Source organism: Cryptomeria japonica, chromosome 5, assembly GCF_030272615.1.
Source record: "Cryptomeria japonica chromosome 5, Sugi_1.0, whole genome shotgun sequence".
In the NCBI taxonomy this organism is placed as follows: Eukaryota; Viridiplantae; Streptophyta; class Pinopsida; order Cupressales; family Cupressaceae; genus Cryptomeria; species Cryptomeria japonica.
In genome coordinates this window covers 559,767,671-559,793,024 of record NC_081409.1, presented here as the reverse complement: position 1 = coordinate 559,793,024, position 25,354 = coordinate 559,767,671, and positions in this window count along the sequence as shown.

Here is a 25,354-nt window from a genome sequence, read left to right as displayed (position 1 = left end):
GCATAATCATTTAGCTTTAAACCATTTGCATTGCATATCATAGAATCAATTAACTATCAGTTATCAGTTCATTCTTCATATTCCATCTTGGAAGCTATCAGTGCTTGTCTGAGAGCACATCATCTGCAACCAAGAATAGTGGAGTTAGGACACAATGAGACTGTAACGTCATAAATTGTACACACTTGCTAAAGCAGTACAATTTAACACCTAGTTTAGCACCCGCCTTGGCGCAGTTGCATTTTGCATTTCATTTCCCCTTTAGCACTTAATTAATCAAACTAATTAGGTCTAAAGGTTCTATTTCATCATTTTCCACATCATAAAGTCGGGCCCTTTCATTAAAGCGTGCCCCTTTCATTTTATTCTTCCAATACACTACTTAATCAAAAACCCTAATTAGGCCCTATTCTGAGCTTGGGGGCTTGATTTCGGGGGTCAAAACATCTCGAAATCACCTGTAACTTCGTGATTCTCTCTAAAATCATCATATCTGACGGCCCTGAAAATTTGGTGAAAAGTTGTCAGGACCGTGGCGCCCGGAGTGCACACGGTCCCGGACATTTTTCCCGAAATTTTAGGAGCGCGATCCAATCATAAAATAAAGCTTAACCCCAAGAAATTGGCGGGATATTCAATCTCTAGGTCGGCCAAAAGACGAAATTACGACCTAGGGCTTCATACATAAGAGCTTTCTTTCTTCATTTGAAGGGATCCGAATTTTGTTTTCAGGAACCTCATATGCAACGAAAGAGCAGATCTTTGAAGACTTCAACAACATTCAACATCCCTCTATCAAATATTTGTCAAATCCATTCATCCATTTAGGGCTTGGAAGACATTGAAGAACAATAGGAGATCACCGACTGAAGATTGGCTTGTACTCCTCCCTTGAGGGTTGGGTATGATTTCATGTTGTTTTCATGTCTTTGCATAAGCTTCAATATCTCATTTATTCATGCTTTAGATCACTTTGCATCTTGATTTAGAGCGTTCACATTATCATTAACAAGCAATTAGGGTTTACTTTCTAGGTTGCTCTAGTTTGCTTACTTGCATTTTAGATCTTGCACACACACAAGGTCTGCACACACATTACTTTTACAATACAACTTGGCTATTCGTGGAGGTGGAAATCACCGAAGTGGGGGTTTGACTAAGGCAAAACCCTATATAGCCGCCCAAACACCTTTTTCAGATATAAGTGCAGGTTTCGAGACTCGGACGACGCCGCGGGTTGCAGATCTGGAAAAAGCAGGTCGAGACAGCACCCCACACCAAATTGCAGAGCAGAACACCAGGACAGGGGCGTGGGGTGCCCTGGTCCTGCCAGGACAGGGGCGCTGGGCGCCCTGGTCCCTGGGACAGAGGCGCTGGGCGCCCTGGTCCTCCTGACAGACAGCATTTCGGACAGTTTCCAGAGTGCAAAAACAGTGGTTTCAGGTGCAGTTTCAGGTGCAGAATCAGGACAGTGGCGCCCGCGCCCCCGTCCCGAACATTTTCAGTCAGATTTTGACTCCGGGTACGCATCTGCATTCTTATTTTGTCCCTGTGTTTTCAGCTTTCCATTGTTTAAGTTCAATTCTGCAATCTTATCATTAGTTCATACTTGCATTTTAGGGTTAGGAATTGAACTTGCATAATCTTACCTTTCAATTACAACAAAGGAATAGAAATCCTAATAGGTAGCCCGTGGCTCTCTCTTTCACAAAAAGAAGTAGCCAATTGTGTGATACCTCTAGGCTCTTTCGTATTCCGTAATGTGTGACAAAAGGTAGGATTAGGGCATGATAACCTAGTCTCGCTTTTTCCCCCACACAGAGACTTAAATCATGAAGGTAATAATATGGTTTTTATTTTAATATTCATTTCATGTAGTTTCATTGGTTGAGTTTGGATTTCCTGTAGCATTTCCTTTGTATTTTGTGAAACTAACATGTTGCGGGTAGTACTTCGATGATGAAATTCAAGTCGACACACTAAGAAAGATGCATCTGCATTTGGCATTATTGGTCAAAGATTAACTTGAGAAGTTATTGGATGTCAGTTTCATAAGATAATGACTATCTCGAATGGATCTCTAATTTTATACACGTTGGCAAACTAGATGGTAGCATCAAAATATGCACAGATTTTAGAGACATAAAAAAGGCTTGTCCCAAAGATGAATTTTCATTGCCTAACATTGATTTGATTATCAATGTCACAGCTAGACATACAATGCTATCATTAATAGATGGATTGTCTAGATACAACCAGATTAAAATTGCACCTGAAGATTAACAAAAGAATGCTTTCACATGTCCTTGGGGGAACCTTTTGTTGGAATGCCATGCCCTTTGGATTAGATAATGCAAGTTCTACATATCAAAGAGCTATGACAATATTTTTTTATGACATCATGCATGCTTTGATGGAAGATTAAGTGGATGATCTCTTGGGAAAATTGATCACTAGAGAAGACCATTTGAATGTCCTAGCTAAAATATTTGATCAATTGAAAAAATATAAAGTTAGATTGAATCCTAAGAAATGTGTCTTCAGAGTGACCTCTAGGAAACTTCTAGGATACATGGTGTCAGAACAAGGAATTAAAGAGGATTCATCTAAATTCAAAGCATTTTAGAAATGTCTCCTCCAAAGAACATCAGTCAACTAAGGTCATTGCAAGAAAAACTCCAGTCAATTCATAGGTTCATTGCTCAACTTGTAGATGGATGTCATCCATTTACACATTTGCTTCATAAAAATATCAAGTATAGATGGGATGACAAGTGTCAATAAACATTTCAACTACTGAAAGATATCTCATGAGTCCACTAGTTCTTATGCCACCAATTCAAGGAAAGCCCATACTACTCTACATATCAGCAATAACAACAGCACTGGGGGCCAAATTTTCCACAACAAAATTATGAGGGGAAGGAACTAGCTATCTACTACATTAGTCAAACCTTAGTGGGTTATGAGCTTAACTATACTACTATTGAGTGTAAAAGTCTTGCCATGGTTTTTGCTTTACAAAAATTATGACATTATATGCTAACTCATAAGACCAAGCTCATAGCAATAATTGACCCACTCAAGTACCTACTCAACAAAGAAACTCTCATAAGTAGATTGGCTAAGTGGGTGATTATTTTAAGTGAATTTGACATTGAGTATGTCGACAGAAAAGTCATAAAGGGACAAGTCATTGTAGACCAAATTTCACATGCACCAATGTTTAATGATTCCCCTCTCATTTCAAAATTTTTGAATGAATCCATCCTAGCAGTGACACAATCCAAGTTATGACAACTATATTTTGATTGATCCTTCACATAGAATGGAGTAGGCACAAGAATACTTTTTTCTATGCCTCAAGTAGATTGTATCCCAAAGTCATATCAGTTGTATTTTCCTTGTACCAATAATATTGTAGAATATGAGGCACTAACTATAGGTTTACAGGTCGCAATACAATGGAAGTTCAAGGAACTTCATATTTTTTGTAACTCCCAGTTGGTAATCCAACAAAAAAATGATGACTATTAGACTATTTAGATGAGAAATTAATGTCCTACGAGAAGATGGTGGATGACTTTAAGAATTACTTTGTAGAGATAGTCTTTGAGCAAATACTTAGAGAAAATAATTGAGTTGCAGATGCCATGGCTACAATAGCCTCCTTGATCGAAATGCCACTAGATATGTTATGTTCTGAGTTCTTGTCGGATAATCTTTTGGTCCTCGCATATGAGATCTCTCCATCTAAACTTATATGAGTTATTGGTCTTGATTCCCCTTAGTATGGTGACATATTCTCCTACATATGTGACAACACCCTTCCACCTAACCTTTCAACCAACCAACGTTGTACCTCCATTCGACAAACTTCTCGCTATGTCATTATTGCCGACACACTTTATTGTCAGGTTCTTGATGGTAATCTCTTTAGATGTCTAGAAAGTGAGGAAGTTTTAGATCGTGCTATGAGAGGTTCACGAAGGTATATGTGGGCCTCACTCCAATGGTCCAACCTTAGCCAAGAAACTTATGAGGACTAGTTACTACAGGCCTACAATGGGAAAACGTGCATATTATTTTGATAGAAAATGCAAGCAACGCCATATTCATGGAGACCTGGTACATGCACCAACACAAAAACTTCAACAAATTGCCACACCATGGCCCTTTTGTCAGTGGGGACTTGATCTCGTGGGCAAGATTCACCCTCCATCATCCAATGACCATAATTTCATAATCACAACCATTGAGTATTTTAAGAAGTGGATTTAAATTGTGTCCCCTTAGTTATCATCATCTTCATAACCCTGCCCCATCCAATAGGCATGTCATGGGTCATCCTATCTAGACAAATATAACCACTGTTAACTCCCCCAATGATTACTGCTTGGACTGATCTTGCTAAACCACACTCATACATCTTATCCCAGATCACATGGCTTCCATGGATATCTAGTTCCTCATAATGAAAGACTCGGTGTAGAGCATCCACATCGCCTCCCTCCCTATCATATACTACCTTAATCTTCATGAATCAGAATTTGTAGAATCTGGTAGGCATCCTTAAGTGTAATAGACATCTCACCAGTTGGTAGACAAAAGGTACAATGCTCACTATACCATCTCTCAGCAAGTGCAAAAAGTAAACTAAGGTTAGCATAAATCTTAGGCATAAATGTCACATGTCATAGTCCCAACACACTCAAATCAACATGGTCACTCACTCAACTATAGTCTCAATCTTTGTGTCCACAAGAATCACTCATGTGAATCCAATGGTGCTAGATCAACCTGCAATCACAAATACAATTGCATCAATGTTAATGTAGACACCTAAAATTGTCCAGTCTAATTATTTATATTCACTTGATTATTTGTAGAGCTTGAATTCATTTAGTCTTTCAATTATTGTCATGAACTCTATGACCGCTTCCATATTACCCATCATTTTTCCACACCTTATTATCCCCAAGGTAATGGTCAAGCTGAGGCGTCTAATAAAACAATCCTTAAAATCCTGAAAAAGACAGTCGACGACACTGGCCGCAATTGGCATATCCAACTTAATCCTGCACTTTGGGCTTACCGCACAAGCATCCAAACACCTACAGGAGCTACACCCTATTCACTTGTCTACGGCACTAAAGCTATCTTTCCTATTGAGGTCGATATAGTGGATCTTTTTTATTGTTAGGCTAGGGTTTTGTGGTTGAATTCGTTTAGTCTTTCAATTATTGTTGTATCCATTTTCACCATATACATTTTGGCAAGCTCTACAAATAATCAAGTTAATACAGTACGACCCAAAATCATTTTTTCTGGATCAAGCTCTACAAATAATCAAGTGAATACTCAAACAACTTCCAAGTTACGAAGGAAGTACACTCCATTGGGAAAACCACTAGAATCAGTTTTCAAAAAGCTAGTGGCAAACAAGATAATAACAATTACAGATTTGCCTCCATATGAGCCAAAGGTTAAACCAAATTGGTGGAATGACGATGAATATTGTGAATTTCATAAGAGAAAAGGACATAAAATAGGAAATTACCATCGACTAAAGAACATCATACAAGATCTCATTGATAGAGGTGACATTGAGATTGAAGGACACTCATCCAATCAAGAACATGAGATGTTTAAGGAACCATTCCCAAAACATGACAAGGGAAAAGCTAAAGCCGCAGATGACCAAACCAACTATATCAGAGCATCTTATAACTATGATTCAACTATCAATCACATTTTGATGGACAATTATGTCTCTACCATTAACATCAAGGATAAAATGCCTGAGACTTCTACCCAAAGACCCAAGATTGTCCTAAAAGGCCTTAGATCTTCTTCCAAACCTACCTCCGAATGTAATGTCACAACTCGTCGAGGTAAATTCACTTTGCAAGGTGTTCCAACTAAAAACACCACTTTTGCATCAACCAAACCTGAGTATGACCTTGTAGAATAGTTGGGGAAGACACCCGCGCTTATCTCAATCCTTGAGCTCTTACACATATCCCCCGCACATAAAGCTATTCTTGACAAAATCTTAAGAGACACTGTCATCCCCACTGATCTGAATGTGGACCAGTTTCAAGCCATGGTGGGATACCTTTCTGTTCCACACTCCCTTACATTCATGGAAGTCGATGACGCCTCTGTAAGTCAGCCACATAATGCACCTTTACACATCGAAGCCTTCATACACAAACATCAAATAAAATGAGTCTTGATAGATGGAGGAGCAGGTCTAAACATTTGTACATTGAGCACTATTAAACAATTATGATGATGAAGAACGTTCATCCAAAGGCACAGTCACCTTGCCTCTTAGAGTTAGGCCAGGTACAAAGGATGTGGTTTGTCAAGTCCTTGATTTAGATCTCACATACAACATATTGCTAGGACGTCCATGGATTCATGAAATGAGAGCTATTCCCTCATCATATCATCGATGTATCAAGTTCCCACACAATGGAGTTGAAGTGATTGTCAAAGCTGACCCAAATCCATTCATATATTGCAACAATTTGTGACCTAGATCAGAAATAACAATACCAGTCAATCAAGAGGTTGTTCCTTCATCAACATATGTTGATCTGGAATCCTTGAAAGCTTCTACATCAAAACAAGCAGAGCTCAAAGAAAAATTCAAGGTTAAAGACCTGGGATGTGGTGAGTATATATTTCATGTTGATCAACTCCCACTATCTCCTAAGGTGTTCAGTCAACATGAACAATCTATAAACAATTTGCAACGAATTGGGTGTGAACCACCTAGTGTTGTGGCTACTAAGTCTGAATGCAAATCTCCTTTAGTGGTTCAAGCAACTCTTGATATCAATAGTCCTAAGAGTGGTTCCAATGAAGAATCTATTGAGCGTATCACCATCCCTCTTGAGAACTCACATAGCCTTATCATATCATCCACTCATTCTATTTTCACTCCTCTTCCAAAATTGCATCAACAAGAATCACAAAAGCCCTTACTAATTGGGGATCACAAATCAATCTTTGAAAAGAAAAATCTAAAAGTCAAAAATAAAGAAAATTCCTTCAGTCTAAATCAAAATCAAAAGCTATTGGACTCTACAAAAATCAAAGTCAAGGATAAAAATCCTATGAAAGAGAAAGAGAAACATTTGATCTCCCCTAATATAAAAATAACTGGGGGCAAAAGTTCTAAAATTTCAATTCATAAAGCACACTTGTTGATCCTAAGTCTCCATCATGCTATCCTACTTTCACTTCTTTTCACAATCATAAGCCTTCATAACTCATCCACTTGTTCCACACATCATTTCCCTTCTGGCATACATCATGGACCTTTAATGGAACTTTCTTGAAGGACTTTGTTGTCAGGGATGCCCAAACTTCTTCAGGTGACACGCATACAGGCCTATGTAGTCCACACACTAGTAATTCCATCTTAGTTCCTTTATCAAGGAAGACAATAACTTGAGCTACACATCATTCAGCCAAGGAACAATGCAACTACAATCATAAGATAAAGCCTCACACATTTACGGTGGGTGACTTAGTTCTCAAGGAGAATCCTAAAAATCAGCAAGACAAAGAGAAGTAAGGAAAATTTGAACCAAATTGGCTTGGTCCTTACATCATCACAACAACATATGGATCTGGTGCATATCAACTTTCAACTCTAGGTGACGAACCTTTGGAGGATCCTATCAACAGCATGCACCTTTGTAGGTTTTACACATAGCTCTTCATAGTATCCTAATTTAAAAATACAAAAAAATTCAAAAATTTCAAAATACAAAAAAAAAAACCATTTCATCCAACGGTGAAAACCACTTCGGTGGCGCCCTGGGCAAGTACCATGGTGAAAACTGGGTCACCGGTGCCATGTGTAGAGACATTGCTCCTCCCTCCTTCAGGATTCCATTTCATCCTTTCACTTTGCACACACTCACAACCTATCCATTCATAATAAACTTACCCATTCCAATCATGGCTTGTTATTGATCTACCCAATATTGGTTCTCCATTTATAATAAACCTCCCTTTTCACCCCTTTTCCATCCATAATAAATCAGATCCTATCTGTGGCTAAGGCAAATCCTATGTCTCGTGATGGTGTGGAACTAAGAGCATCACACGTTCTAAGGAGTACAGTTTCTTCTACTTTTCTTCAGTCTATCCGCACACAATCCGCAATAAAGCAGCATTTGCATCATAGATCCGTAATAAATTTCTGTCTTCTCCACAATAAAGTATCAGTTTCATGGATTTAGTCAGTTTCAAATGAGACATAGCAGCAACAATGGGCATCAACAAATCAAATCTTTCAACAAACTCAGACAACATATGGTTCAGTGTTATCTATCCTTTTTGTGAAAGTAAACATTGTGACCACAACCAAATAAGACTTATACAAGTGACAAGAGACACTAAACTTGAGGACTACAGTGGATGTTGGTGTCGAGTCTTGGTTTTCTTTTGATTTTAATTTTCTGGTGACATGTCTTTTAGCTTTTCCAGGATGTCTTTGACTAGAGATTCTATCTCCAGGATGTCTTTGACTAGAAAGGCGAGGATGGGGTATCGTCACCTATTTTTCTTTTGCTGTCTGCGGATTGTCTCTTAGTAATGCTATGACTTGTCCAAGGATATGAGGATGTTGTGAGTCTAGTATGAACTGGGGCATTCCTTGTTTGCGACTGTCTTATCTCCATGCAAACAGGTACAATGACTTTATGGGTCGAACATATGCCTAGATTGTCATAACCTATTTTGCCATAATAAAGCTCAATGATGATAACACACAAGAAGCTCTTTCACTTTCATATCTTCTATCTTCCATCCCTCTTTCTTGATTGACCTCCATTGTCCATCTTGAGTCCATGTAGCTTGCTATCACATGACTGAGTATAATGACACATCAAAAATATTGGCATTTCATGTAGTTGCACTTGCATTACCACATATAAGCATTTCATATATACATATAGATATCACAATTACATCACATCCTGCACACAACACATATTATCACATTCTGCACTCTCATCATATTTATCTGCATTTCATACATTCACATTTGCATTGGCATAACATATTAAAAACATAAAAGAACAAAAACATTGCATTTCATCATGTACATATTTGCATCCATATCATAACCATCACATAGAAACATAAGCATCACATAAAAAACATCTCATCACATAGGTACACATGCATATAGCTGCCACAAAGATGAATAATCTCATATATATATATATATATATATATATATATATATATATATATATATATATATATATATAAGTGTCATGATATAATGATGTCAAAATACATATGGCTACACAGCCAATCCTTGTGTCGCCCTATCCAGACAAAGGAACCCACTGATCACTCCTGCCAGTACTGTTGATAATGCTAATCCAGTCTGTGTCATCGTGTCCTATGCCACATGTCCAGCCCTCATCTCCAATCCCAAATCCTGGAACACTCGTCTCAGTGCATCCCTGTCTCCCTCTCTATCATAAGGAACTAACTCCTCATCAATCGGTATCCTCAAAATCCTGTATACATCCTCTAAGGTGACTGTCATCTCACCCATCAGCAAATGAAAACTACAAGTCTCTTAGTGCCATCTCTCAGCCAGCGCAATCAACAACCCCATGTTCGCCCGAAACTCAGGCACATACAGAATGATTCGCAAACCCATAACCCCAATCGCGGCTCTATCCTCAAATGTCAGCTTTGGTCATAACCTCTAAGTCGATGGGAATCTCTCCCGTGACTCCACCATAGGTAGGTACTCCTGCAGTCAAGCAAATCAACTGTGTCAATTAAAGTGGCATTAATTGTTCATCACAAAATACTGCTTATTATCCTAGTGATGCTTCTATCCTAGTGACACTCATTGTTCATCACAAAGTGTTGCTTCTATCCTAGTGGTACTCCATGTTCATCACAAAGTACTACGTGTTTTGCACTCCCTGTTCATCACAAACTGTTGCTCATATTTGCACTCCCTGTTCATCACAAAGTGCTGCTCATATTAGTACTCCCTGTTCATCACAAAGTACTATGTCTTGGTACTCACTGTTCATCACATAGTGCCTCAATTTATCCTAGTCTTCCCTAGAGGACTTGCTTGAGTGTATCCTCTCAGCAGCTTATCCAATCGACAGTGTATGTTCATCACAGAACTGTCGATTTGCCCTAGAAGACATAAATGCACATTTTTTACACAAACGTGCTTACATATTGCACAAACGCGCCTGCTCTGCACAGACGCGCCTGAAATACATAGACGTGTCTCTGCTTTACACAGACACGCCTGCTTTGCACAGACGTGCCCACATAGCACAAATGTGCATGCACAACGTAGACGCATTCGCATTTTCCACAGACGCTTTTTCTGGCACAAACGCACCTGGCACAAACACAGAAGCGCCTAGCCAGCCTAGACGCGCTTGGCACCAACACAGACGCGCCTCGGTGTTTTTTGACATTTTTTGACATTACCTAAAAGTGAATTTATTTCTCTACCTAGCATGCATTAATGACAACATTTAATGTGACAAAGTACAAGGAGGTTTTGTGGTACTTACCAGCTCTCCTGCATCTGATGGCCTCTGAAATTGGTGAACGCGATCGAATCTGTGAACCAATGCCATCGCTGCTGACTGTTGTTTCTCTATTCTCTCTCTGCACTCTGATCTCTTGGATGTGTGGATGACAATGAGGATGTTTTCCTCTTGTGGTATATCTTATAAGCTACCCTAGCCCTAGCCCTCGTTCCCCGAGTCAGTCTTCATTATCTCGTGACTCTGTCACTCTATCCTATCTGGTTAGTCCATTCTAGCCTTTCTTTCTTATCGAGAGATTGTCTGCGATCTTTCCAGACATTTTCATCCAATCTCTCGAGGGGGCATATCATTCCCATCTTGGGGCAATTTTGTATCAGTTCATCTTATCTTCTTTGAAACAACGCGACAAGCTGCATTGTCTTAAAGAGGGGCAAAATGTAGACACCTAAAATTGTCCAGTCTAATTAAATAAATATTTTATTTATTTAATTATTTTAGCCTAATTCTTCTATTAATTAAATAAATCTTTATTTATTTAATTAATTCATTTATCCTCTTCTAACCTTATTTCTCATTTAAATAAATACATTTATTTATTTAAATTATCCTTTTACTAAATTAAATAAATACTCTTATTTATTTAATTGATCCCATTTCCTCTATTAATTAAATAAATATTTATTTATTTAATTAATTCATTAGCCTTTTCTACCCATGACACATGTCATTCATCTCTTAATTCATACACTACCTACCCTCTCATTATTTTATTATTTCCTTTACCTACCCTCTAATCATAGCCAACCATTTATCTTTTACACCTCTTAATCTTATCCCTCCATTTCTTATAGTGTCTTCTATATAAGGAGATGCTTCATTCATTATCAACCCTAATCAATCAATCTACACACATCCTATGCATTCTATTGAAGCAACCTAGCATTCGATCTTTCATATGCAATCCTACTTGCAACCACATTTTTGTTCTTTGTTGAGCTCTTGTGCACACATAAAATCTGAGAGAAAATATATCAAGCAAGATCAATGGAGATAGGAAGAATGGAGATCCAAACCCTATTGGACATGTGATGGTATAATATTTGTGATTTCATTTGATTTGTATTGTCTTAGGTAATCTTCATATGTTATGGTGGATCTTTTTTATTGTTAGGCTAGGGTTTTGTGGTTGAATTCGTTTAGTCTTTCAATTATTGTTGTATCCATTTTCACCATATACAGTTAATATTTTGTCAATTGCTGCAGGAATCTCGGTATTTGCTAGTTTTACCTTGCGACTGCATTAGCTTTATCAACTTCATCAGCCACTACACAGTCTATCTTACAAGTCGACAAATTGTCAAATTTCATCAATTTGACTACATATCCTATTGGTTGCCTCTATCTATCATATTGGAAGCATGTTTTGCACCTACTTCCACCATATGCTTGCTAATGTCCACCACATGCCTGCTAATGTTCATCACATATGCACTAGCATTTAAAAAATGCACTTTGACATTGCAAAAATGTAACAAAACACATATACACATTGCTGATTTACGCATACGTGCTTAAAACCCAAAAATGTAGTTTTACATGACACATACGCAATTGTAATGCATACGCATCAATATTTGACACAAATGACTTTTTGTGACCATATACGCATCTTTACCTACCATAAACACACTTTTATCATGCATAAATGAATTTTTAACATAAACATGCTAAGACTTGACCTATAAGCACTAAAACTTGACATATATGTGTTTTCAGTGTTTTCCCTACTGTCAAGTTTTTGGTGACCTAACTCCTAGACCTATTAATAATACCATAAATTCATGAAATCAAAAAACAAGAATGTACTTATTAGCTCCCTATAATCCTCTAGCTGCTTGTGCCTCCAAACCTACTTGAATCTGTGGAATCACTCTGCCATAACTCCTATATTGTCCTTGCTAGCTCTCCTTTGCTCTATGCCTTGATTAATGAAACTGATGGATGCAAATAAGGTGGTCCCTATTGCATGCTCCTATTTATAGGTGTTATAACCCTAATTGCCCGTGGCGACCTCCCATGGTCTTTGTGATCCCTCAAACCTCCCTTCTAGCCTGTTTCTTGCCCTTTTCACTAGTGTATCCTCCTGCTTAGCCTATCCAAGCATTTTTCCTTATCAAGAGATTGTCTAATTTTTCAAAAGATTAAAATTCACCTAATTTCGTGAGGGGTCATACCTTCATCCTTACCATGGGCAACTGTTTGTATTAATGAATTTATTTTCTTTGAAACAATGCGATAAGTTGCATTATCTCAAAGAGGGGAAAAATATAAACACCTAAAATTTTATAGCCTAATTAGATAAATATTTTATTTTATTTATTTAATTATTTTACCCTAAACCTTCATATATCTTTATTTATTGAATTAATTCACTAATCCTCTTCTAGCCTTTTCCCATTTAAATAAATATTTTATTTTATTTAAATTATCCTCTCCCTATTGTTGGTCCTCACAACTGGAATGACAACTAGGTAATAAAACACAATTCAGAGATTGGGTATCTTTGAATAGCTAGTTTTCCTGTAGCAAAGGCTCATTTACTTATCAACCAGGGACGTAAACTTAAAATGAGTCAACACTATATGTGCACCAAGTTCATATCACAACGCTTCTATATTGTTGCAGGAAAGGAAATTCTTTAAAGTAAACATGCAAAATCTTAATGAACTAATTCTTAATCCAAATTTCCAACTGGAAATAACTCAAACAATTACTACTAAATGATAACGTTCTGGTAAGTGGATAGGAACTACTATGTCATTGTGGTTGCAAGAAAAGACATGGGAATTGTTTCTAGTGGCTGCAGGAACAGACAATTGTCGAAACAACTACTATTGAAAAATGAAAACTAACTAAAAAACATAAAGGATTACTCACCAAGTGGGCCCCCTTGAGTGAGAATATCCAGAACTTTCATATTACAATTGTTTAGCTTTTAAAATCACATAGATCTCTTTATTCCATTTTGACTGTGAAAATACATAAAATACTAGAAGTCTGAGTATTACAAATATGATGATCGTTCTCTACTACTCTGAAAAGAGAGAGAGACCCCTTTATTTATAAGGAAGCTTATAATGGATTCCTAACTGATCGACCACATTCCTATGGGATAGGTGAACATGATTCATTAAACAAAAAGAAGAAGAATTCAGCGCATGAAAACAGAACAACATCAGTTCTGCGGCTGAGAAAATATAGCATGACATGCTTCCTAGATCTAAGCTCCACTAAGAACAGTTATAAATGTTTCATAAATTATTCTACTGAAGAACCAGTCAAGTGGCTTTGATCTCCCTTATTACTGCTTTCTTTTGACTGTGTCTGCGTTGCAGCTATATACCTGGTACTTCTTTAAACTACCACTTAGTCTTTCATTCTCCTTTGTCGACCCTACATCATGATATTAATGCGCACAACAAACATGTGTATATACTAATGCTAACATGATATAATTTAAATCATACTTAAGATTGATTTTAGATATTTGCATAGATAAATCATTTAAAAACCATTATATGACAACCTTAAGTATAAGTCAAATCAGTTTCAGAAACACTTAAAAGGTATCAACTAGGAGAGTATCCTGATCTAAATATTATCAAATCACAAGACCTAGGCAGGAGTATTCTAACAAAAATATATCAAAATAGAGCCATTATTTAGGCTGATCATCTCCCCCTAACCTAACTTCTTATTGATCCTCCAGCAACAGGAAAATTTTGAATTCGGTCATTGATTCTGAAGTTGCCAGGAGTGACCAGCCCAGAACCTCCTGCAGACAAACTCCAATAGAATCCTTTCATTTTCTCCAATCTCGTCCACCTGGTACGTTTTGTTTCTTCACTATATGGTGGATCATTATCCCTACATCCCATCAGTGGCCATAGGAGGATTGGAGGGTGAAAACTGAGAGGCAACCAATGTCTTCCCTTTGTTCTTCCCAAGTGCATATATTTGGGTGTCCTCTTTAGTGTTGCATGGTAGTTTTGAACAAAGTGTGGCTCAGATTGCCTTAGGTTATCTGGCAAGCTATTCCATCATTGGATCAAATGTTCTATTGCTACTTGTCCTTCCCTTTGAGCCATTTGTTCATATTATTTATATACTTCCTCTAGATTTCCCTTTAGCGGCTGCAGGACTACTTCTTGTAGCTAACTCCACAACCACCTCAATGGTTATAGGAGAAACTATTTTTATAACTTTCCTTTTCTTGGCCATAGGAGAGGGTATATTCTCACTTTCATTTTTCTCCTTCTTTTCTATGTCAACTTGTTTTTCTTTTCCTTTTTCCTTTCGTATGGAAGCCCTAGTTTTTATCAGGTGAGAAGGAACCCATGTTGTAACTTTTTCTTGTAAGGGTTCCTTTGTTGCAGGAAAAATTTGTTCTAATGATATTCTGGAGGATGAGGGTTCAACAGGGGAACCAGGTTTTTTAAGATTTTCTAAATTTTTTGGTTCTTGAGATGGAAGTGGTTCCTCTGAACCCACATTTTCTACCCTAAACCTTCTAACTTCAACAAATTCATACCAAGACATTGGAGAGACATCTCTTAAAGACCTTTCAACCAATAGCTTAATTAGGAAATGATGAGAAACAGAGTGAGGCCTACCTTTCTGGGTTTTAGCTGCGCTTATAGAAAGAAGGTTGTAAAATATGTTTGGAACATTCATCCTCCTCCCATGGCATAGATGACTCTGAAGCTTGAAATGATAGGAATGCAGAAATAAGAACCTTCCTTCACAGGTTAAATACTTCAAAACATTTAATGTTGCAGCTCTCCAATCAAGCGGAAGAGATTCTCACCTAGTTCCCTATCTATCTACTACTAAATGTGGGTCTCCTTGTTGTGTAAAGTCTACTCTTGCACTGCGTACATCCTTAGATTCTGGGTACTTTTCTCTGTCTGTTGGCAATCCAATTAGTTCTACAATCCATTCCTCTGTCACCACAACTCACAAACCTTTTACCTGGGCTTCTCCATTTGAAAGTGTATAGGTAAATTCCCTTGCAATTTCCTCATTAAACTCAGTCGACTTCGGAAAATAATCCAGCCACCCACTGTTGCACAATATTGGCTCACAATCTTGGTCCTGAAGAAGGACATCATGAACTATCGGTTCATGATGAACAGGTGGACCTCCCATTACAGAGATAACACTTTCTACTCTCTAATGGCGTAAATTTGTCCAATTTCTACAACTGAAATATACTCAATGTACTCTTACTTGGTCCGAACCCAGCTGCAATCTAAAATAACTCTAGGTAGACAGAAGGACAAAATACAAAATATCACCTCAAACTAAAACTTTGAAAAATTAAAACGTAATCTAGGATGACATAGGAATTATCTGCTAGAGTAATTATTAGCATACTTTCCCTCCCAACCTACGGTTTAACAGGTGTCCACACATGCAGAGGAGGATTGAAAAAGGACACTATGTAAAATATCATAATGATAGTTAATATGGTTTAATTATATACATGCAAAAAAAATAAATACACACGAGCATACTTGACATCACACGATAATGACTGCAGTTGAAGACATTGAGCCGACATGTATGGAAAATGAGGCAAAATCGAATGAAGTGAGTGGAAAGAAATGAGTGAATACAAAATGGAATATTTATTGTACATAAATGTACTTCCTTGCTAAGAGGCTTGTGGTACAGGCGCAAATGATGACCATTGACTAACAATTTAAACTTGACAGGATCAATTATGGATAATCGGACGACACCATTAGAGAAAGTTTCAACTATCTCATAAGGGCCTAGCCATCGTGTATGTAATTTGCCCAAGTTATCTTTATATCTTGAATCATAGAGAAGGGCCCAATCACCTAGCTTGAATGATTTATCTTTAATATAGAGATCATGCCACTTCATGCGCTAATTTTGAATTGATTTGATGTGTTGCAGGGCTGACTTTCTTATCTCATCTAAGGCATTAAGCTACATGAGCCTTTCCTCTTGTGCTGCAGAAAGAGTCATATCCAAGGAAATGGTTGTTCTCAAGGTTTTATGCTCAAATTTCATAGGCATCATTGCTTTTGTTTCATATACCATTTCAAAGGGTGTAAACCCCATTGTGGTTTTCCAAGTGGTTTTATAAGCCCATGCTCCTTCAAATAACCTGCTAGACCAATCCTTGCGGTTAAGAGCTACTGTTTTAGTCAATATTGATTCAAGGTCCCTATTAGTGATCTTTGCTTGTCCATTAACCAGAGGATGATAAGGAGTGGATTTTTTGTGCCTTACATTTTATTCATTAACCATGGCGGTAATCAAAGTGGAAGTGAATTGTGTCCCTTGATCTGTTACAATTTCTTTAGGAACTCCATACCGAGTGAAGATTTCCTCATATAAAAATTATGCTACCTTATTATCCCTAGCGTGATTGAATGCTTTGACCTCTACCCACTCTATGACATAGTCTATACAAACAAGAATGTATGACCAACCATTTGATGATGGATCAATTGGCCCAACAAAGTCTAAGCCCCATTTGTCAAATGGTGTAATAACCACCTGGGGATGTAAAGGCATTTCATCAGACCAAGTTGGTCTTCCCATTCTCTGACATCTATCACATTTCCTAGTATACTTGACTGCATCCTTGTGCAAGGTTGGCCAATAATAACTCGTAGTCAATATCTTGAGAGTTGTTCTTTTGGCAGCAAAGTGACCTCCACAAGGCTCATCATGACAGGCATGAAGTATATCATATGTCTTATCTTCCCTTACACAGTGCCTCATAACTTGATCCGGTCCTCTATAAAATAAGCAATCTGCTATCTATGAGAAGTTGAAACTTTTTTCTACCAACAACCTTTTTTCTTTTGGTGAGAAATGAGGAGGTATCTTGTTAGCTGCTAGGTAGTTAGCTATATCAGCATACCATGGACTGTTCAAATTAATGGAAAACAAATGGTCATCTCGAAAAGAATCATCAATGACTTCAGGATTGTCTGGTGTTTGAATTCTAGACAGAAAATCTGCCACTACATTTGCTTTACTTGGTTTATCTATGATAGTAATGTCAAATTCTTGCATTAACAACAAGCATCTTGCCAATCTACCTGTAATGGAGCTTTTGTTCATGAGGTACTTGATGGCTATATGATCAGTATGCACAAAGATTTGATAACCAGATATATAGTGCCTAAACTTATTGAGGGCATAAATGACAGCTAACATTTCCTTTTCAGTGACAGTATAATTCAGCTCTGGTCCTTGCAAATTTTTACTGATATAATAAATTGCATTTTCCAAAACTCCTTGTTTCTGCCCCAAAACTGCTCCTATTGCAAAATTGGATGTATATGTATGAATGTGAAAAGGAAGAGACCAATCAAGTCCTTTAAGTACAGGGGCCTGAGTTAAGGCTCCTTTTAATTTAGAAAATGCCTCTTCACATGTAGTTGTCCATTCAAACTCAGAATCTTTTGTTAATAGAGAATAAAGAGGTTATGTTATTTTACTAAAGTCCTTGATAAATCTCTTGCAGTACCATGCATGGCCTAAAAAACTTCTTACATCCTTTTGTTTTGTAGGGGTAGGAAGAGCAAGTATTACCTCAATTTTGGTTGGATCTACTTGAATACCTAATTTAGAAACATGATATCCCAACACTATACCTTCTTGCATCATCATTAAATATTTTTCACTATTTGGGGATAAATTGTGATCCTGACACCATTGCAACACTTTGGCTAGATTTTGTAATGCTTCCTTAAAGGTGGCCCCATAAGCAGTAAAATCATCCATGTTAATTTCCATGCAATCATGGGATATATCAGAAAATATACTGAGGACAACCCTTTGAAAGGTTGCAGGAGCATTACATAAACCAAAAGGGAGAATTGAATAGGCATATGTGCCCCAAGGGCAGGTAAAGGTATTCTTTTCCTGATCTTCTGGAGCTATTCTTATCTGATTATAACCACTAAACCCATCCAAGAATGAAAAGTATTTCTTACCTGCTAGAGAATCTAACACTTGATCTATGAATGGAAGTGGAAAGTGATCCTTTTTGGTAGCAGTGTTGAGCTCCCTATAGTCCACACAAACTCTCCATTTCCCTCCTTTCTTTGGAACTATAACCAGGGGAAACCCATTGACTGTCTGAAATAGGGTAAATGAATCATGCTTTAAGAAACTTTTGTAGTTCCTCTTTAACTATTTCTCTTAGGGCGGGATTAATCCTTCATTGAGGCTGTCTAATTGGTTTACAATCTTCTTTGATATAAATCCTATGGGTACACAATGTAGGATTTAATGCCTTCATGTCATGATAATCCCATGTGAAGGCTTGTTGTTGGACTTTGAGTAATTTTATTAATGACAATCTTTGATCTGCTGCTAATTGGCTATTGACATTCAGATTCCTTCTTGCGGCAACCTCTATTTGAGTAACTGACTCAACATTAGATAGTTCAGACAGACAAGAGGCTTGAATCTCTTGTGGCAATAATGTATGAAATATGTTTGTGGTTGCAAGAGAATCTAAAGAGATTGCAGATGGAAGAAGAGTATGCAAAGGACTTGCTAGTATACCTGTGGACTGTTGAGATGCTCCATAATGATTTCTTATGATGTTAGAGAGTACCGTATCATCCTCTTGAAGTGCTATGAATGGTTCCCTTGTTAACATCATCAGTTGTTGAATAGAATTAATTTCCTCTGCTTCTTCTCCTATATCTGGCCATACTACTTGTTTGTTATCAATTTGTGGTTGTGCTGGAGAATAGAGTGCAAGATTTTTAGTAATAATACCATCTGAAATGGTCATGTCCCCTAATATACAACCTATGTATGCATCAGATGTAGCAAGCCAAGGTCTTCCCAAAATGATTGGATATCCCCTCAATGTTGCCTTAGGAGAGAGTATTATAAAATCAGTCGGGTATTCCCAAGAGTCTAATGTGACAAAAATATCTTCAACCATCCCTTCAAGCTGGATAGTAAAGCTATCAACAAGTTGTAGGACCATTGGAGTTGAGCTAAGACTAGTAATGGGGCTACCTAGGTTAGAATATTTAGGGAAAGCAATTTTTCCTAACATATCAGCCAGTTGTCCTACTACATGCACTATTTTTGGGTCCTTTTTATTTCTCCCAGGTTTCTTTAAACATGCTTCCTTAATAGCTTTTCCATATATGGGAAGATCCTTAATAGATTGAAATAGTGGAATCTTTACACATATATGTTTTAACTAATCAATACGATCAAAAGCTATATCATCTTGCTGCCTAGACACTTCAACCTACAATCTTTGAGGAAATGGGGGAGTTCTTACATGTGTGTCTGAAGCCTTAGACTGATGAACCTGCTCAGGGTTTCTAGGTTGATTAGGTGTGTCCTGAGTAATCTCCTCATATGGTAATTCTGTTATGACTGGAGGAGATGGAGTAGCCAATGTTGTTCCTAACCATAAGTGAATATCACTTATATTGAGAGAATATGCAGGATAGTTATTAGGATCAGTTGAAAAAACTTGTTGTTGTTGTTGAGGTTTGTTATTTGGATTTGGCACAAGCTGTGTTGGCAGTTGGGTTGGCTTGGGTGGAGTAGCATTAGGAGCTGGTGGCATTAAAGCTGGTTGTTGGAACTGTTGTTGTGGCTACAGGAAACCTAATGATTGGTTTGCCCATTGTTGTCCTCCCCTCCATTGTGGTGACTATTGCCAATTACCTTGGGGAGGTGACCAATTCCCTTGTGGCTTCTTTCATTAAGAGGAAGGACTCTGATAATTAAGCCAAGGGTTTTGAGAGTTATTCCAAGACTGGGGAGTATAATTTCCAAAATTTTGGGAGTATGGAGGTTGCCACTGATTGTTCTGTGCATTGAAGTTCATATAAGGATTTGAAAATGATAATGCATCTTGTGGCATACCTTGTCTTGGAGGCCAAGGCCTTCATTGTGCAACATAAAGGAGTTGTTCATTATCTCCATAGATAGGTTTTAAATCTAAGGAAGCCTGGTGGCTATCAACTTTAACTAACAGTTTACATTTACAATCCTTCTAATTTTGTCGACAGTGAGGACAAAATTCAGCAAGCATAGCCTCTGCCTCCTCATGCTTCTTTCTTACCTGAAGTGTATCCAATTTAGTAGCCATATTATTGATTATATCCTCCTTAAAGTCCTTTAACAAATGAGTTATTTCCATTCTTGAAACTGTTGTGGATGACTTTGCAATTGAAGAACTAGGCCTATAGTGTCTTCCCCTCTTGGCTGCATCTCTAGAGTACTTTTGACAAATTTGTTTGATGTCATCCCATTGAACTTGAGTAATATCTCCTCCTCCCATGAGGTCTAAGGAGTCAACACAATCCTCATTGATTCCCCTTAGAAAGATCAACTTCATGGAGTCTTCACTCGGAGTACTGTGCTTGGATTTCCTAACACTAACAGAAACCTCTCTAAATAGTCTTCCAGGCTTTCATCTTTTTTTTGTGTCATCCTAAAGATATCATCACCATGTTGGTCTATTCAACTACAATAGTCTTTATACTTATCCAAGAATTTTTTCTTCATCTCCTTCCAGGTAGTGATTACATCTCTTCCTAGACTCATAAACCATCTTAGGGCAGCTTCTTTCAAAGTAGCAGGGAATAACTTGAGTTTATGGGAGTCAATGGTATAATCATAACTTCTACAAAGGATTTCAAATTCAAACAAAAAGGTATCTGGATCTTCTGTTACCAACCCATGAAATTTTGGAAGAGAAGAAGCTGGTATATTCTTCAAAATTGCATTATCATGTTGGTCAGGAATGGAAAATTCAAAGGTTGGGTTTACAAGCGGAGGTGGAGGATTTGTTGCCATTGGTTCTTGATAAAGGACTAAAGGTAAAATGTTTTGCTCAGGGGGTTCATTTAGGAAGTCCAGGTCTCCTTCTGACGGACTAAAAACACCTCTATTTCGCACATAAGTTTTTGCAAAAGGGTTTACTTCAGGTGCTTGATCTGATCTTAGATCTTGAGTGGAATGTGAGGGAAGAAATCTTCCTAATGCATCTCTTCTTCTCCTATGCATGCAGATTAATGAAGAAATTCTAAAAGCTAACTAAAAATTAAAACTAATGGTTACAACAAGTTCTTAGTTTGGCACCATCCTCGGCAATGACACCAAAAATGTTGGTCCTCACAACTGGAATGACAACTAGGTAATAAAAAACAATTTAGACTTTGGATATCTTCTAATAGCTAGTTTTCCTATAGCAAAGGCTCATTTACTTATCAACTAGGGACATAAACTTAAAATGGGCCAGTACTGTATGTGCACCAAGTTCATATCGCAACCATTCTATATTGTTGCAGGAAAGGAAATTCTATACAGTAAACATGCAAAATCTTAATGAACTAATACTTAATCCAAATTCACAACTTGAAATCACTCAAACAATTACTACTAAATGATAACGTTATGGCAAGCGGATAGGAACTACTATATCGTTGTGGCTGCAGGAACAAACACAGGAACCATTTCGAGTGGATGTAGGAACAAACAATTGCCGAAACAACTACTACTGAAGAATGAAAACTAATTGAAAAACACAAAGGATTACTCACCAAGTGGGGACCCTTGAGTGAGTATATCCAAAACTTTCAAATTACAATAGTTTAGCTTTTAAAATCACATATATCTCTTTATTCCATTTTGACTGTGAAAATATATAAAATACCAGAAGTCTGAGTATTTCAAATATGATGGTCGTTCTCTACTACTCTAAAAAGAGAGAGAGACCCCTTTATTTATAAGGAAGCTTATAACAGATTCCTAACTGATTGACCACATTCCTATGGGATAGGCGAACGAGATTAATTTTACAAAAAGAAGAAGAAGAAGTCAACACGGGAAAACAGAACAACATCTATCTTGCGGTTGAGAAAATATAGCATGACATGCTTCCTAGATCTAAGCTCCACTAAGAACAGTTATAAATGTTTCATAAATCATTCTATTGAAGAACCGGTCAAGTGGCTTTGATCTCCCTTATTACTGCTTTCTTTTGACTGGGTCTGCATTGCAGCTATATACCTGGTACTTCTTTAAACCACCACTTAGTCTTTCATTCTCCTTTGTTGACCATGCATCATGATATTAATGTGCATAACAGACATGTGTATATACTAATGCTAACATGATATAATTTAAACCATAGATTGATTTCAGATATTTGCATAGATAAATCATTTAAAACCCATTATATGACAGCCTTAAGTATAAGTCAAATCAGTTTCAGAAACACTTAAAAGGTATCAACTAGGAGAGTATCCTGGTCTAAATATTATCAAATCACAAGACCTAGGCAGGAGTATTATAATAAAAATCTATCAAAATAGAGTCATTATTTAGGCTCATCACCTATATTAATAAATATTTTATTTACTTGATTGGCCTCACCTCTTCTATTAATTAAATAAATCTTTATTTAATTAATTAATTCATTAGCTTATCCTCTCATGGCAAGTCATCTCTTAATTTACCTTTAACCACCTCTCTAATATTTTCATATTTCTTATACCTACCCTCTAATCTAAGCCGACCATTTATCCCTCCACCTCTTAATCCTAGCCCTCCATTTATAAGGTGCTCTTTATAAAAGAGAACTCTTCCTCTCTCTTTCCATATGAAGAAAGTGATCAAGTACCCAAACTTTACCGTATTGCATGCTCAACCACCATCTATTCACCTTTGAGTTCTTGTGCATGTTGGTATTTTGGTACTTTGGAGATCCAGCAACATTCACCGGCAAGCAAGTAACTATTCCATAGTTACTGGTATATGATTCACCGGCAGGATATAATGATCACTGGCACTTGGAATGATATGGAAGACACTTGGTAATATCAAAGACATCGTGTGGACATCTTATCTTAATAAATTAATCATCGGTATATTCATATTTGCATATTTGCTTTTACCGGCAAATAGGTCTAGGGTTACACCGGCAGGTTTATCTTTTCCACATCAGCATGGCACGCTATGGAGATGATTAATTATTGTTGTAAATGCATTAAGGCAACATGTTCAATCAGTTATTGCATCAGATATTATATTGTTTGTAAAATGTTTTTTATTGTAATATCTTGTAGAGCCGACCTACTAAAATTGGTCTTAGGTTATGGTATAAATGTAAGATCTTATTTGTAAGATCAAGTGTGGAATGCAAAAAGAATTGTGTGAAGGTATATGTGAGATTAAGCAGTGCAATACACACAGACATCATTTGAAGGTGAAGCTAGGTTTTTATGAAAGCATATCAGCATTACACCGGTACTGAATCTAGCATATGAAGATGCTATTTTGTGCAGTACATTCTTATTGGATTTAACCATCCAACTATAGTCAGTGTGACTCCCATTTTGTGATTGAGCAATGAGCTCTAGGTTGTTGGCCTTTCTGCATGTGCAGAACCCATTTATGTACACTTACTATCTGCAGTAGTATCATCTGATTGTGGGTAAGGTTTCCCACTGTGATTTTTCTCCTTACAGGGTTTCCACGTACAAATATTGGTGTTATGTGTTGTGGATGACTTTGTGTTTATGTTACATGCATTAAACTTTACCGATATAGCAATTAACTGTTAAAACTATCTACTGGCATACTCAACTGGTTTACTGGTATTAAGCAGTAAGTTGGTTAAGATGTTTTTGGTTTGAATTTATTAGACAACTGATTCACCCCCCTCCCCCCCCCACCCCCCCCCCCCTCTCAGTTGTCTCTGGGACCTAACAGTGCACACATACAAAATCTAAGAGCAACTACATCAAGAAACATCACTGGAGATAGGAGGACAATGAATACAAGCACTTGGAGCATGTGAATGGTATAATATCTCTATATTTGATATTTGCATGATCTTTGGTTCTTCATTGGTTTTATGTTTTTGATTAAGTAAAAATAGGTTTTAGGGGACCTGAAACCCGATTACAATTTGAAAGATGAGCATTAAAGAGATGAAACAAAACAGCTGCAAAACACTAGCACAAAAACCAGCAGCTAAGAAAAAGACAGCAAGAAGCCAACAAGAAGTTGGCTCCAAACCCAGTATTACAAATTAATTGAAAACTTTAATATATTCCTCAGCATTCTAAACCAAGAGCATGATCGCCTTGGCCGCTTCCCTTAGGTTGTTTCTTTCCTCTCTTAGCTAGCTATCTTTCGTATTAGTCTCCATCCCAGTAGTGTTCTGCCTTGTTTTGTGCCTCAGAGTCTGGTGGGTGGTGCTCGAAGTTGGAATATCATCAATGATAACTAGATTCTTTTCCTAATTTTTCCTTTCCGGATGATCCACCAAAGCATTCATGTTCTGTGATGAGACTTTGAGGACCTGGAGACTATGGTTCATGAAGTTTTTTAGAGCCTTCTTGGTACGGGCAATCGGGTGTTGATGTTGTCTTTATCCTCTTCAGCCTGTTCTTTCAAGGTTCTTATAACATCCTCCAGGTGTTTCAAATCCCCTTTGATCAAATCTTTTTCCATCCAATCCTCCATCTCGATTTCCTCTTCAGCTTCACTGGTTTCCGTCTCATCATTCTTTTTCCTAGAGTCCTTAATCAACTTATTAATCTTGTTTTCCAACTCCGTCCATTTACTTTGTATGCTAGTAATGTTGTCGACAACCAATTTTTGGAAGTTGAAGGACTCCAGAGTACAGTTACGGGCAGTATTATGTTGGATTCTATGTAAGAGTAGGCTTT